This window comes from Gymnoscopelus microlampas, assembly GCF_963454915.1.
Source record: "Gymnoscopelus microlampas genome assembly, chromosome: 12".
In the NCBI taxonomy this organism is placed as follows: domain Eukaryota; kingdom Metazoa; phylum Chordata; class Actinopteri; order Myctophiformes; family Myctophidae; genus Gymnoscopelus; species Gymnoscopelus microlampas.
The window spans coordinates 10110900-10128597 of NC_139949.1; the positions used below are offsets into that span (position 1 = coordinate 10110900).

General features: G+C 41.6%; 1 long non-coding RNA gene across 1 annotated transcript; it reads right to left on the bottom strand.

The window, feature by feature from the left end:
* Positions 1-14069: 14069 nt before the first annotated feature.
* On the bottom strand, positions 14070-16882 carry LOC311056875. Its single transcript, XR_014601919.1, has 3 exons — positions 16763-16882; positions 14746-14857; positions 14070-14588 (listed from the first exon to the last, which is right to left on the bottom strand). It is a non-coding gene; the product is annotated as an uncharacterized lncRNA (long non-coding RNA).
* Positions 16883-17698: the final 816 nt, after the last annotated feature.

Consider the following 17698-nt stretch of genomic DNA (forward strand, 5'->3'; position numbering starts at 1 on the left):
GTATCTAATCTAATCTAAAGTAACTAGTAGCATTGCCAGATTTTGTGAGAGAAAGAAGCAACCAGGTCTAGGAAAACAAGCCCAAAAGAAGCGACGACTAACACATGAGCACTTTAAACCTATATACTGTTACTATACTAGCTCCCAACGCTTGTAGATCTGCAATTTTAAAAAGAATCATGAAATACAATGTGGAATATTTGGAATATTTCAAACAACACAGATCAGGTGCAGGGCTCCCAGGCACAAAACATTTTCAGATGGGGGTTAGGGACAAATACAATTCATTTGGGGGTCCATGATGACATGAAAAATATTTCAGAACTATAGTATTTACAAGCAACTACAGAAAAATAAGCCAAAAGTCACTTGTAAGTGGACATGGCAACACTTGTAACTAGTAACTAAAGAGGTCAAGTAATTGTTGTGTGGAGTAAAGAGTGTTTGCCTCTGAGGTGAAAGAAAGTCTCGGAAAATTGACATAAAGTAAAGAAAAAAGAAAAGTACCTCAAAATTTAACTGAAGTACAGTAGTTGAGTAAATGTATTTAGTTACGTTCCACCACTGGTTTCAGACACAGAGACAGCAGACAGAGAGAAGCGCTGGATGTTTCATCATTTGATGCTAATGCCAGCCATCTTTGATCACAGCCCAGAAGGTCAACTTGAACAGCGATACGTGTTACACTGTGAAGCATCACAGGGCGTGTGTGTGTGTGTGTGTGTGTGTGTGTGTGTGTGTGTGTGTGTGTGTGTGTGTGTGTGTGTGTGTGTGTGTGTGTGTGTGTGTGTGTGTGTGTGTGTGTGTGTGTGCTTGTAATACTATACTTGTGAGGCCACAATGTCCGCACAAGTACAATCTGAGAATTGTGAGGTCCTCACAAGGGAAATGGTTGTTTTATCTTTAAAACCATATTTTTGATATTGGTAGGCTTACCATCAAGAAAGATTCAGGATTGGGCTAGAGTTAGGAATAAGCATTTAGATGTCAGGTTTAGGGGTTGGGGTTAGGCTTATTTCAGCTATTTTCGATGGCTAAAATGTCCTCACAAGTACAGTAATACAAACATGTGTGTGTGTGTGTGTGTGTGTGTGTGTGTGTGTGTGTGTGTGTGTGTGTGTGTGTGTGTGTGTGTGTGTGTGTGTGTGTGTGTGTGTGTGTGCGCGCACGTGTGGCTTCACAGGCTCCTCTCTCTCTAGAAATAGATGTTTGAAGTGCGTCCCTGAAATCCCAACAACAAAGGACCTATTCCTCTCTCTGCCGGTTTGATGTGAAACTTCATGTATAAATATGTCGTGCGAGGGTGTCGCTTGACAAAGACAACTGATCTACAACTAACATGCTAGCTCGTAGATGTGTTCGTTTTGGCAAGTGACATTGAATTAGTCATACTATGTAGACTAAATGGGGAGATCCCTATGTTTTTATTGATTGATTGATTGAATCATTGAATGATTGATTGAATATTTTATTGCCACCTTTTTAAGGTATACAGGCAGTACACAAGTTCATGTTTTTGCGAACGCAGCGGAAGGAGGCACAATGATTTTTTGGGGCTTTTTTGCGTTCACCTCCCGCGTTCGCGCGTCTTACTTGTCAGTAATACCATGTTGTTGGAATGGAAATATACAGTAATCCATTTCTTTTTTTCAATGTTTGCAAACATTTAATTGTCTGGGTTCTATGTGAGCAGCAAACCTAAGGCAGAAAAAGCTGTTCAAAATTGTACTTGTCGCGAGTCATCGTTATATCTAATAATATTATGTTATGTTTTCCTAATCGTGCAGCCCTAGCAGGCAGTGCCGGTTTCCTGGTGTGTAGTTCATTTGACTTGGAGTATCGGCTCACTGAAATAAAACTACAAGAAAATGGCTGTCAAGTGGGGTCAACCACAGCACTTTTTGAAAAATGAGAAAAAAACAACCAGGTGCTCACAGGAGATAAAAGTTGTACATTCTCAAAGCAATGGTGGTGCTATATCAGCGGGGACAAACACTGGAAAAGCAATGAAGAGAAGCAAAGAAGAGTGCTGAAAAATCAGGAGGAGAGAAACTAGATCTAAAAAAAGTATTTATAGACCCCTTAACAGACAACATCACACTGATAAGAACCAGTATGCGCGCGCAGGCCGGCATCAAATGAAACCCATTCTGTCATGTCTCGCTAGGACGCGCCTCACTAGCCAACACACAAGAGGAGGTTGAATGTACTGAAACCAGCACACCCGAATATGTTGGGAATTGATTGCATGAAACAATCACCTGTGCGTCCAGTCTCAATGTTGGTAAACAAATAATTGGTCTATTGCAGCAAACGTTAAAGCACCAACATGTTTCGACCATCTGGACTTCATCTGGGCAAAGTAAAACCGACAAGCAAACAGACGCGCTAAATGGTGTCAGTTCACGTGACAACAAATATGAGAGAAACGTTTGCGCTCCCGTTGAATTGTCCAAAAATGTGTCTTTATAGTTAGCCAAACAAATGACAAAAGGAGTGCTCGCACTATACCATAACAAAAGGAATGTCCACAGAGGTTTGGCAGATGCAAAATAGAGTATTTTTTAAATGATGATCCATAGTGAACAAATTAAAAAGTGCTACCCAAAGAAAAGGTGTAAAGGTGGAGATACATGTTTCGGTTGAAAAAGAACATCCACAGTCTGCCTCATTCAGTTCACATGAGACATGCAAATGAGCAATCAGACAATTAACACATACACAAAAACCCTTGTGAGTGTGTGAACGTCAAGGGGGTAATAGACATGGACAAAGTACTCAACCCAGTGCTTGAGTCAAAGTACAGTATAGTTACTCCTGGTCACATATAACTCAAGTACAAGTAAAAGTTGCTATGTAACATTTTTACTTCAGTGAAAGTACATTGGGCTTTATAGTATTAATTCACGGCTGTATTAAAACGTTATATTTTCCATAAATATTCCAAAGATATCAATGAGTGAACATAGCAGATCTACAAGTTCACAATGCGTGAGTGTAGGGCGTTTCTTTTTTGTAAGTAAATTGGGGCACTTAATGCTTACGCGCTTGTGTCAAAACCACTGATTTATAACTAATGTTAAAACGCCTAGTTATATCAGCGTGTTTTTAGCCTAAGCAAGGGATAATAAATGGTGAGCAGGTCATTGTTGAGAAATAAAACCAGACAGGGTGATTATAGAGCCTGACTCAAGGCGGAGAGGTCACCCTGAAGGGCTTTATTTCTCAACAATGTACCTGCCCCCCATTAATTGTCCCACTTATTACACGGCTACTTAATAAAGCAATTAATAAATTGACAGAAATGTACGAAGACAATTTAATTGAAAAGATTTAAATGCTTTCAGTAGCCCTCAAGCCGTCTGGTCCAACGCAACAGGTCGGCTCACAAAATGCCAGTAGTAAGTGTCAAATATGAATCAGTATTATGTCTACTGTCCAGTTCTCACCTCAAATGGTTTTGAAACATTCTCCAGTGTACTGTTTAGCTGTAAAGGGACATTTGGTGTTTGTTTACATGGCTGCCTTGCTGAATATGGCACACTGACAGTACAAAGACTGTTCAGGGGTCTTCCATGACAATAGTCACACCAGGGGCCACGTCAGGGCCCCCCGGTGGCCACAGGCACATTGTTGCTCCAATCTGTTCCAAACTTTGCACAAACACTGTTTAGGGGTCTGCCATGAAAATAGTTTCGCCAAAAAAACGAAATTGAACACATATGGGGCACTACAGTGTTTAACACTTCAAATGACGATAACTCAGTGACCTCTGCTCAGCAAGATATAGGCCTGGATTTGAAAATCTAGTCCTTTAAACATAACAGACTGGATCTGACACTAATGTTGACCTGATGGTCAAGATTCAATTTATCCCCTGAGCAAGCAGGCAAGCTCTATTACTGTAGATCAATGGTAAAAATGTCAGCACTTGTGCAGGAAACCGGGTTCAAATCCGGGGTAGCAGAGGAAAGTTACATAGTGTATGAAAATGACCAGATGAAACCTTAGAAATACTGAGATCGAGAAAGTCAATGCTTTGTTGGGGGGTATCCGTCAGATAGTTTTTTAATCTTCATTCAAAGACGCAATGTAATTGTGAAATTCTAATAATTTCAGAATGAGTGTAAACAAGTAATAAGTCATTGGATTAACAGGCTTTAAAACGAACATCTTCTCCCAATAGCCCAATTTGAGCATAATTAGGAGAAAAGCAGGAACCCATTAGAACACTGTGAGCTGAATAAAAAAATCAGTAAGACACAACATAGTATCCCTGTCAGAAAGAAAATGTTTAAAGCCATGTGAACCCTCATAATGGTCGGTATTGGTGAGACTCCACATCCATGGTAACCAAAAAATGAGAATGCAAGTTAGTGAGACTAGAAATCCAGTGGTATCAATGAAAGAAGGATGTTTTTGAACATATGGCTTTGAACATGTGGCTCAGAAACGATAGGCCAGCCAGGAGGATTGTCAAAAGGCTTGTTGTGTACTTTTGGAAGCAGGTAAAAAAACTTGCCAACAAAGGATGTTCCACCACTTAAAAATGTAAGTCATTGTCAGAGATCTATTGAGCCTCCTTGGCCTTTGCTAGCAGGTCATAGCACTAAGGCTTCATAACAGATAAATGGGTTATTACAAAGCTTGATATGATACTTAGAGTTCAATTGATGCTAAGCCTCTGAGATGTATTGATCTTTAGAAAGAACCACCGTAGCACCACCTTTGTCGGCAGGATGAATATTAATGTCATCATCTTTAACAAGTTCATCAAAACAATATTCCGAAAGCTTGATGTAAAACTTATAGTTCAATTGACGCTTAGCCTCTGATGTATTCATCTTTAGAAAGAATTACCATACCACAGCCTTTGTCAGCAGGTTTAATAACAATTTGTCATCATTTTTCAACAAGTTCATCAAGAGCAATATGCTCCTTGTGAGTAATATTTTATGTAGTAGGCCAATTAGCCTGAGCCAGGAATGTCCAAAACCAGTTTTTCAATCTCAATTTCAAGACACAATCGGAGCTAACCGAGACTTTGATCTAAAGGTAAGACCATGATCAAAAAGCACATCAGAGTCCATCACAGAATCAGAAGCAATACAACTAATCATCACGACTTCATGACAAAATATGTATATCCGGGTTGATAACACAGTGTCACATTGGAGCAGTATCATTCATTAAAGGATATTAAAGGACACCATCTTTTTCTTTTCTTATGCAAGAAAATGGCTATTTCAGCATGCTAAATTTCAAATTTATCTTGAGCTAAAAAGTTTGGGAACCACTGCTGTGGGGTCTGGGGACCACCAGTGGTCCTTGAGGGGGTTCCAGGGGGTCCCCAGCAAATGATTGACAGTTACAGTAGGAATCAAATGGACCCCCACTGGTCTGCAACTCCAGGTCCATATGGTTCCATTTGTACACTCTCAGAGTTATGCGAAAACATTAATATTCCAGACAGGGTAAAGTGTACAATTTATTGAAGATTCGAGCAGAAAGACGGTATTACAGCATCATAACGGGCTCCAGCAGGGGGAAAGCACCCCGAGCACTAATCTCAGACAATTCATATAGTGTCCACTCAAACACAGATGCTGTCCTTGAATGGTCATATTCTATGTGCAGGCATGTTACACTTATAGACAACATCAATTGTATTGCTGAACCAGCTAGAAAGAGAATAGTGTAGTGGAAATAGGCATTGGGGCAGTTGTTGACGAGATCCAAATGACAGCAACATCAACGCGGCAGCAATGAGGCTTGTTACAAGACTCCCTGCTGTGAAGTTAACACTCTATGGTCCAAATGCAATTAGATAGAACAGAAATAATGTTTTACTGATTGGCATGCTAAAAAAATATATTATTGTACTACAGCACAGTAGTGTACAATCCTGAGAGTTGGTGCAGAAAGTGTAATGGTTTTCTTTCACTGACTATTGATTAAAACCAGTGATTGAGATGCATGTAAGGACTTCATGGTGGTGTACGGTGGGTGATGGCTGATATAAACAGTAACACAGCCAGGCCTGTTGTGCATTGAGCTAATTCTTTCACATAATCTCCCCCCCCCAAAAAAACTTTTAAAAATATACTCAGTTAAAGTACAGATACTCAAAAAATATATACTTAAGTACTCAGGTTACTGTCCACCACTGCTGATAGGCAGGGGGATAAGCGATGAGATCAGAATTGATTGGAATCAGGTGAGCCATGAGCGAGGGAGGAGTTCTTATCAGATGAGATTGTTATCAGTGACCATGCAGGTGTTGTATTCCCTCCTGAACATACGTTTGTTCCAAATCCATTTTGTCTTTGGCAGAGTGCGTGTAAAGGAGTGAAAGAACACGATCCTGACGGTGTTGTTGTCCATGCTGTCGAGATGAGTGTGAACGATTGCGTCCTCAACCCCCCCCCCCCCCCATGTCCGCCTGGTATGTGAACTGGAGGGGGTCATGGTGGTCACCTGTGATGTTAAGAGGGACTGGCCTGTAGTTGTTAGGGGCAGAGTTTCTTGGGTGCCGGGGACAATGCCGATCTGAGTAGTTATCAGAAGTGATTGGAATCAGGTTAGCGAGGGAGGAGTTGTTATCAGATGAGATTGTTATCAAGTGTTGTCCTCTCTCCTGATGACAACAACGGGGCTCCTGAACATAACTCTGTTCCAAGTCCATTTAATCTTTGGCAGAGTGGTGTGTTTCAACTGTTTCAATGACCCCCATTTTTATATGCATTAGGCCACGGACCCCCTAGATGCCTTTTTTTAAATCTCTGGGACCCCAAACTAAAATCCTCATTGTCAATTTAGCTCTGAGATCTGTGCGCTCTAAGAATTAAAGACACATACGGGTCCACAAGGGTGCACATAAGGGTCCATTTGGACCCCTGACCCGACATTGAGAACCAGTCATGTAAAGAGAGAGTGGCTATGCAGAACGAAAGTCCAAAATACTTGACTGTCACGTCACTCATGTAGATATAAATCACTTCCTGGAAGTACTCTGGTCCTCTGGCCATGTGAATGCATTATACATGCAGAGACACAACTATGATCTTTGGCCGGTAGTTATGGGTATCAGTATCTTTGTGTCAGCAACAATCTGGAGCTAAATGCCCAAAAGACAGTGGAGATGGTGGTGGATTCCCGGAGGAACGCAGCCCCTCCCCCTCCCATCATGCTGGGAGGCACCCTGGTGAACTCTGTGGAGTCCTTTAAGTTCCTGGGCATTACCATCTCCCAGGACCTGAATTAGGAACTGAACATCATGGCCCTCCTGAAAAAGGCACAGCAGAGACACAGACTGTCGAGGGCACCCGTTTTTATACGGCCATCATTGAGTCCATCCTCACCCACTCCATCATCACCTGGTTCCCCGCTGCAGCTGCAAAAGATCTCGTCAAGCTGCAGTGGGTGATTTGTTCCGCAGAGAGGGTGATTGGCCGTCCCCTGCCCTCCCTCAAGGCCCTGCACGACTCCAGGGCGCTGAGGAGGGCAAGAAAGATCATGGCTGACCCCTCCCACCCTGGCCACGGCCTCCTCACCCTGCTCCCCTCTGGGAGAAGGATGCGGTTGCTGAAGGCCACCACAGCACGCCACAGACTCAGCTTCTTCCCCTCAGCTGCCAGGCTGCTCACTGAGTCTGGCTTCCCTTCTCCCCCGCCCCCAAGGGGCACTGAAACTGGACACTGGCAATGACATTGCACTACTGAACACTATGGCACTTTATATTCATCTTTTTCTTGCACGGTGTTGTTTTGTGTTTGTTGGTATTCTATGTTATATGTGAAAAAAGATCGAAACACAATCGTGTATTTGCCAAAGCAAATTCTTATGTGTATTACACAATGGCTAATAAAGGAATCTGAATCTGAATCTGAATCTGAATCTGAATCTGAGATAGAGAGAGAGAGAGAGAGAGAGAGAGAGAGAGAGAGAGAGAGAGAGAGAGAGATTGTGAGCTTAAGCTATGTTCGGCGCATGATAAGTATTACGCAGGCTACTGTCGCAGACAGACACGGAGACAGACAGACAGAGGGGTGTGTCAGACAGACAGACAGACAGACAGACAGACAGACAGACAGACAGACAGAGGGGGTGGGTCTTGAAACTCTCTAAATCCATTCAATCTATTGGTCAATGATGTCATGCTATCTGACGAGACTTCTATATTTCAGCCATTAGTTTTAATAGACTCTTCCCTCCCAGCGCAGAATACGCTTTGCGCCATGAATATTTATGTCTTATCTGTCTTAACCCATGGCTGTCCCAATCACAGGCATCGGAATTCTAGTAATTACATAAATTATTAATTAGACTGAAATGAGTGTAATACCATCTTGTCCTTCCTGATTATGATATGAGAAATGACTTCCACTGGCGTCGGAAGGCATTGGTCAGGAATGAAAGTCATGCTGTGTGCTTTTTATGTGTAAGATTTGTTTTCACCTAATTAAAAGTAGCAGTACTACAATATGAAAATAGTGTTACACATAAAAGGCCTGTATTCAAATGGAACTGACTCAGCCATAAACAAACCATGGCCACGTCACTGTGACAACATAATCCATAAACAAACCACGAGCCAGCTCCATATATGGGCACAAAAGGTGGCATGCCCATATATGGGTATATACTGATGACATCAGGAATATCAATACATGGGCATGAAAGAGACAAGGACTGACAGATACAGAGATCTCCTGATATGGGCATATCAGCGTGCCCATACATGGGCACATACTGATGACATCATGGATCTCCATGTATGGGCGTAAAAGGATTGCCAGATACAGATATATATTCTCCAAATATGGGCATAAAAGGGACACAGGTAGACAGACAGAAACAGGTATCTCCATATATGGGCACAAAAGAGACACAGACAGTACAACGGGTACTCTGATAAAGCCCCTGACACTATGACTCAGACATATTGTCAGATCGGCAGTGCGACGTAGGTGTGAGGGCCCAAATATGGAGTCCAGGTCTGTACCGTGACGTCAACATGTGTCAAAATCCTTCACGAATAGCAGATCTACAAGCTCACAATGAGTCACATTTCAAGTATTTACTTTTACATTACCTCCCATCATGTCCAAATCTCGACATCCTGGATATCGACGCTGTCGACTGGAATCCAAAACTGTTCCTTTTTTATTATAAAAAAAGTGGAAATTGTTAAAATAGCAGATCTACAAGCTTACAACGTGTTGTGATGCGACTCGTCATGAGCCTTTATATCTGTTATTTACTCTACTATTGTGGATACTACACCACTCTTGGATGATGAAGTATAGGGCATTCATTTACAAGTCCAAAGACTTGTATCTCTTAAAATATTTTTAAGAGATTTAAATGACAAAATTAAAGAGAAGGCGGACATGGGCTTTCAACTCTGTACGTTCATAAGGGGCGCGTTCGAAAATACAGCACTGAGCGCACTGAGCGCACTGGTTTTCCCTCTGGGCGTTCGTTTATTGAGTGCACTTGGTGCGGTGTCGTTCGAAAATTGAGTGCGCTGCGCCCCAGTGCACTGAGTGCTCGCACTGAGCGGCCCTACCTCTCAAGCTGGTTTTTCCAGTGCGTTGTAGGTCTCGAGCGCTCTCCAGCGGTGAAAATGGCGGACGAAATCATTGCAAAATGTACTGTTTGCGGCTTGTATGGTCCTTTGAGCACAATTATACAGCACGCACAAAACAGTCACCAACAAACAGAAGGTAAGCAAGCTAATGTTATGAATTAAATTACCGTTAAACTTTGGCAACGTTAGTTAAACGAGTATTTACTGTCAATAGAACTGTTGTAAGAGAAAGCTAGCTATGGCAAGTTTTTAGTACATCACCATACAAGTGTCTATTTACCTGGGCTCATGTTTGTACATTGTTTATTCAGGCCACGGGCCCCGTTTGAAATATTGTGCTAGGACCCCCATAAGAGAATATTATCGTTGTCTATAGGCCTACTGTACTGTAGGTGGGGACATAACAGTGGAGAGAGTGAAACCTATAATGTGTCATTCTTATACATTCTCACTGGGCTAACTTCTAGCTGGTGAAATTAAACTGTTCTTCATTTTACTGGGAACCCCCCCAAGGACCTCTGGGGGTCCCTGGACCCCACTTTGAGAACCACTGCTATTATAATAGTTTATAACTCAATAACGTTACAGCTAGTCGTCCTGCTGGAACACTTTGGTTCAGTTTGACTCTATTCTAAACATGCACTCTAACCCCCCCCCAATTACCCTTAATAATTATCATTTTTATGATTGTATTCATTCATTTAGAGCCAGGAGGATCACAGTCCACTGAGTCCAGCACTGAGCCCTCAGTACAGTCCAGTCAGCAGCAGTCAGCTGAGGTCGAGGATGACAAGACTGGATTTGTCTGGGGGCAAGCTCCTATCCTGCTCCTCATTGCTCTCTATGAAGAGCATAGAGAGAACTTCAGCTCATCCAGGATGACAAAAAAAAAGGCTTGGGAGTTGTTAGCCAGGGAAATGGCCGGCAAAGGCTACGAGCTGACGGGGACTCAATGCAGTAACAAGTGGAAAGGGATGCTGAAGTCGTATAAGGAGACATTGGCACATAATAAGCGCTCTGGTGCTGGCAGGGCTACATGTCCATATTATGCTCCTCTCGATGCCCTGCTGCACAAATTCCCCAACATCAATCCCCTGTCAACAGCCAGTAGCTCAAGTGGCTTTAAGCCACCAGCCACCATCCCTAGACCTCTGCCCAACTCTCCTTCCAGTTCCAACACCACCCTACCACCATCCACCACCACTGTCCTACCTTCACCCTCTACCATCCCACCACCACCAGGACCAGATGAGCAAGAGAGACACAAAAAACGAAAATGTAAAAGAAAAAATATAGAGGAGCCGACTTGGGTACAAGAGTACAGAATGGAATCAAAGGAAAGAGAGGGAGCTACACAGAGGAGGGCAGAAGAGGCAGCAGAGCGCCACATAGAGAAAATGGGCTTGTTGAGACAAATACTGCAACAGCAGAACCACATTTTAGAATATCTAAAAAAGTGAGAATGGTCATAAGAGACATAAGAGAGAAGAGGAAGAGAGCACTTATACTTTACACACACACACACACACACACACACACACACACACACACACACACACACACACACACACACACACACACACACACACACACACACACACACACACGCACACACACACATACACAGTGTGGGGGAGCGAGAGAGAGAGGTGTAGAGAGGCGTACACTGAGGGTCAGAATGAGTGAGGGAGAGAGAGAGGGCGAGAAAGGAAATGAGACACATATACCACACAGAAGAGGGCGAGAGAGGCGGCATGTGAGAGAGAGAGCACCACATAAAATAGAGAGAGGGAGTTAACTCCTAACTTAACTGAATTTATTTATTGGGTTCAGACAGCAGCTTCTGTTCTTCACTCAAACCACTTTGTTTTAAATTTCATCCATCTGTACCGTTTAACTCCTCCGAGGTCATTTAATTTATCCATTTGTAACTTTGAGTGTAGTTTCTCCCATTGAATAAATACCTCCAGGGTTCCATTTGTAAACTGAGGTGGGGATCCTTTACTCTTTAATAAATTGCGCCTTGATTTGCTTTGACCATGTGCATTTCAGTTGGGATGATGAATTTAATATATACATTTTGTTTTACATAAGTTTGTGTTATTGCATTTGACCATATTTATGAGTTGGGAAGATTGATTCATTTAATTTATACATTGTTTTACATAGGTTTGTGTTACTGCATGTGACCATATGCATGAGTTGGGAAGATTGATGAATTTGATGAATTTAATATATACATTGTTTTACATAAGTTTGAGTTATTGCGTTTGACCATATGCATTTGAGTTCGGAAGGTTGATGAATTTAATATATACATTTTGTTTTACATACATTTGTTATTGTATTTATGTTATAAGAACTTAAATGCAAATAGATATTTCAACAGTTTACTTTATAAATATAATATATACATTTTGTGTTAAATTATTTGTGTTATGGCACTTAATGGCACTTGCAAATAAATATTTGAAAGAAATGTAAACTTCAGAACCAGTTTATTTTAAATGTACACGTTATTCACATTTTACATTCATCATCACTGTCGGGTGAAACCTCAGACAACCTTGTATGCAGTCATTTAGTCCCATGCTCTTAATACTTTTCATTAGTTACATATTTAGAAAACCAACACAGACTACCACTTTCTGGCATCTACAGTATTTATCAGCTTGACGTTTTTCCACACTTCCAATTTTGTCTGCTGATGTCTTTGTCATAACTTCCAATTTCACTTTTTAATCTGTATCCTGAAAGAGATCTCTATCCCGATTGCATAAAATCGGCTTAAATGCATTTTCTGTTTAATAAGAGTTGTAGACCCCTGAACAACTAGAAATGAGTACAATCAGAATAGCACTATAGAATAGGGTACGTGATTGTCTTTGGTTAAAATACGTGTTTAATAGCTCTATATTCTGATATAGAGCCAGCGTCTTGTTTTACTTGTGCTACTGGCTGTTGACAGGAGATTGATGTTGGGGAATTTGTGCAGCAGAGCATCGAGCGTAGCATAATATGGGCATGTAGCTCTGCTCAATAAGCACTCCTTATACACCTTATTCACTGTGTTCTTCAAAGAGAGCAATGAGCAGGAGCAGCATGCCCCCAGACAAATCCTGTCATCCTCAGGTGACTGCTGCTCTATATCAGAATAGAGCTATTTAACACTTATTTTAGCCAAAGAAAATCACGTACCCTACCTTTAACCCATCAATACCTGAATCAAGACTTCTACAAATGACTTCAAAAAACACTATTCAGAAAAACGTGTGTTTCTATATCAGTGGTGCCCCCAAAATGATATGTATTTGGCCGCCGACCCCCCCCCCCCCCCCCCCCCATCTCAAAATGTTAGTTCCAGCAACCCTGGAAGTACAGATTTGAGTAAAAAACAAAATTGATTGAAAAGAGTGTATGTATGCATGTATGTGTACACACACATAATATTGAAAGTTTTACACATTCACAATTTAAAAAAATAGCAGATCTACAAACTCGTAGCCGCGCTATGAGCTTGTATATCTGCTATTCTTGAATAGCCAAAGTGTAAAATAATGCTTTTTAGCTCAAATAAAAAAAATGACACAGTTGCGTTCAAGGTCTTAAAATGTGAAATGCATTCATCCAGTCACAGAAGCTCACAATGAGCATTGTGAGCTTGTAGAACGGCCGTTTTTGCTACTGTTGTGTGACACTGTAGTTAAATTATAACTCTGGAGTGAGTATGGAGGCGATGTAGTTCCTCTTCTGAGCACCAACTGTCTGCAACCGGTCCTGGTCCTGATGCAGCTCTGCAACTGACAGCACCCGGTCCTGGTCATGATGCACTTCCTCCTGTGATGGGTCCTCCTGTAGGTCGTCCTGCCCAGCCTGTGAAGTTTATTTTTGTTAGGATTGCATTTGTAAAAGGGATGTTTACTTTTAAAGGACACTGTCCTGTTTTCCATAAAACTGCTGCCAAATGACATGGTTGTGACACAATCTCCATCCTGTTAACCTAATCTCCCCTATTTGTGACTCCTGTCATGTAAATTATCAACAGAGTCAGTAGTTATGGCATACCTGGATCATGTCCTCCACGTCCTCCTCATAGGCTAGACACAGGTTGTGGAGCACGCAGCAGGCCATGATACACAACGGGATCAGATCAATCCTGTTCATATCTAGGTACTTCAGGCGGCGAAAGCGTCCTTTTAGGAGTGCAAAAGCTCTGTATGGCACAATGAAGGACAACCATAAGTTGCTGTGTATGCAGAAACTAACAACACAGTGGTAGTCATGTTAGAAGTGTACTGTGTCCAAGGTATGAGGCCTGCAGGATTGTAGTGATAGCCATTCAGCTTTTAGCATGTTAATGTGTACCACAAACACACCACAAATTATTGCTGAACCAACCAGCATGAAAAACTGGTGGCTATATATATATATATATATATATATAACTATTACAAACCTTTCAATGGCTGTCCTGGTGCCTGACAAAGCCAAATTGTAGCGTCGCTGAACTTGGGACAGGTGGCCATTGTCTTTGAATGGGACCAACAACCACGGCTGTAGGGGGTATGCACGGTCTCCAATGATGTGTGTGTCATCGGGCATCATCTGGTGAGGGCTGGCTTCAATGCTGGCATATAAATCTGATTCCCTATAAACCCTGGCATCATGGACGGAAGCAGGATATCCACTGAAGCAGTCTGTGAAGAACAGGCTGTGGTCACAGACTGCTTGCAGGTGGATGCCGTGGAAACCCTTCCTATTTACGTATGTCTCTGGGTACTCAAGGGGAGCCTTGATTGGGATATGGGTCCCATCAATGGCGCCAATTACTCTGGGAAAGTTATACAGCTTACTGAATCCCTTTGTGACCTCTGCTATCCTTGCCCCAGTAGGCCATAATATGACAGTCTTTGAGAGACGAGATAGTGCTTTCATGACTCTCTGGAAGCAGGTTTCTACTGTTGATTTTGTGACGCCGAATCGGTCACTGATGTCCCTGCCGAGAAGAAATGAATATTTGTATGTGTTAATCTGTATTGTATGTATATTGTAAATATGTATCTCTAATACAAAATGCACTACTTTGTGTGTAGTTAATGGCCTGAATTGAATGTAGCTAATGAAGGTATAATAATGTCACTAGGCTAAGTTACCTGAATGAGCACTGGTTACCCAATAGCCACAAAACAATCAGTATCTGCTTGGAAGCTGGAATGGATGCTCGCCCAGCTCCATGTTGGTTGGTGAGGTCCTCTGCAATTTCCTCTGTTAAGCAAAGCAAGGCAAATTTAGTTTTAGAGCACATTTCAACAAGGCAAGTCAAAGTGCTTTACACCAGTGGCTCTCAAAGTAGGGTCCGTGGACCCCCAGGGGTCCTTGAGGGGCTTCCAGGGGATCCCCAGCCAAAAGGTTAATAGTTTAGAAGTAGGAACCAATTGGACCATTTATGGGTCTGTAACTCTGAGAGTGTACAGATGGAACCAAATGGACCGACACTCTCAGAGTTATATTAACACTAATGATACTACGGTGTAGATTGGGGGTTCCAGAGAACAAAATGGTATCAAATGGGGTCCATAGCCTGATGCATATCATATCAAACTGGGGTCCTTGAAATTAAAATGGTTGAGATTCACTGCTATAACCATAAAAAATATCTTCTCTTATGACATGAGAAACCAAAACAACAATCAAATCGGAACAAACATTTCAAACAACAAACATTTGGAACACTGTCACTCAACAATTCAATCTCAGTCAGTTTCACACAGCCAGCCAGTTCAATCAGGTGTGGGTAGTAGAAATCTAAAAGCCATATTATAATTGGGTTTAGTCATTTGGTCAATGATAAATGTTGCTGGGATTTTAGAATATGGTACAGACCTGCAACAGCTCCAGAGTGATGTGCACCTCACTCACTACTGCAGACTGACACCATTTTGTACTAGGGTGTGGCTGGCTGGTAGTCAGTGATTGCCAATTGCAATCACTGGGGTGGCTGATCGGTGACTTCATTGATTGCTGAGACTGTGTGTGTGTGTGTGTGTGTGTGTGTGTGTGTGTGTGTGTGTGTGTGTGTGTGTGTGTGTGTGCGTGTGCGTGTCAGCAGTGACACACACACACACACACACACACACACACACACACACACACACACAGCATTTTAAACCTGGGTTACAGGGGTCTCTGACATATCTTTTCAAATGGGGGTCCGCAGGCTAATATGTGTCTATTTGCAGGTCCTTGACATGAAAAGGTTTGAGAACCAGTGCTTTACACAACATTAAGAACATTAAGACAGTAAATCACATTATAAAATGACATATTAAGGACCTGTTAGGATGCTGAATGTTGTGCGTGTCATCCTGAAGTGCTCCCTGAAAGCGTCGTCCAGGTACAGCGGTACGGTCTTCTCTGCATAATCACGGATCTTTACTCTTGCTTGTAGTTGGCGTTGTACAGGGTCTGCCAATCCTGCCATCATTTGCAGGATATGTCGGTCCATCCTCAAATCCTGGTCCTACAGAGAAAATTGCATAATCTTATATCTTATAGCCAGATTCAATGTATTTGTCACTCACTCATACAAGTGTATGCAGTGACAATATTGTGTGTGTGTGTGTGTGTGTGTGTGTGTGTGTGTGTGTGTGTGTGTGTGTGTGTGTGTGTGTGTGTGTGTGTGTAACTGTGTATTATGCTCTGCAGACTGCAGTGATGGAAAGTAACTAAGTACATGTACTCAAGTACTGCACTTAAGTAAACTTTTGAGGCTTTTGTACTTTACTTGAGTATTTCCAATGTCCAATACTTTTACTTCTACTACAGTACAGTCCATCTCATATGCAAATATTGTACTTTTACTCCATTACTATTATTTGACCACTTAGTTACTAGTTACTTTGCAGATTTTGTGATTTTATACAGTTCAAAACTTGGTACTTTAAATACATTTTGATACCAATACGTTTGTACTTTTACTCAAGTACATTTACTTGTAACAGAGTAATTGCAGTATAGAGTAAAACAAATGGAGTACTTTCTCCACCACTGGCAGACTGTGCCAACAACATCTGTGGGAACACTGAGATTAGCCCCGGGCTAAGGCTAACTATCTCCCCGTATAAACACAGTTGATTTTCATGGCCGTGTTAAATGTAAAGTGTTACTTACATTCTCAACTTCACTGTCATCCTCGTCGCTGTCAATTATACTTTCGATAACTGCTGCGTTTGTCACCAGGGAAATGATGCTTATGTTGTTTGCGCCGGCTTCTGCCATGTTGCTTTTCAGATAAACTTTTTGTTTACCTTCAGGCTGAAAAGCGCACCGCTGCCCCTTACTGGTCGTTCGTAAATCAGAAGAACACAGTGCGCTCTATGACGTCACCGCCAGTGCACTCAGAAAACTGGGCACATTCTCGGTGCGTATATCCGAACGCGCCCCAAAATGTTCTGGTCACCATCTTCATCTTATAATAATAATAATGATAGAAATAATCATTATAATGATTAAATTAGGGCCTAGAATGTTAAATGTCAAAGTAGTCAATTATGCCATAAAGATAAGTGATTTAGCTCTGGATGAAATAATTAGGTTATAGAGGTGACCTGAACCCATAAAGTTTGAGAACCACTGTACTTTGGTCAATCGAGGTCTTCTGATGCTGCACAACAGATATATAATTGCCCAGCCCTATGATAAGACACCTTTGTAAAATATACCGTAAGAAACGGAGTCAAAGAGTTGCAATTAGTGCCTCCTGAACACATTTATTTTAAATTGTGACCATAACATTGTAGTTATCAATGCAGTGTATTATGTAGGCCTATATAACAAAACAGACAGCACAATGGCAATTAAGTATCGCTTTCATAGTTACAGTTAAAATAGCAAATGATGCTAATATGTTTTTTCATTTGGTTTAACACTTAACAAGATCAGCAGGTTCACACAATGTTTTATACCGTATTGTAATTGGATTTATTGGGTCTCTTAGGTTGGTCTGCCTTTGTTTAACTCTGTTTAAAATTTTGGTGTCTATATATTTGTGGTTAATTGCCCAGCCCTATGATGAGCCACCTTTTGTTAAATATATAATTAAAAAGT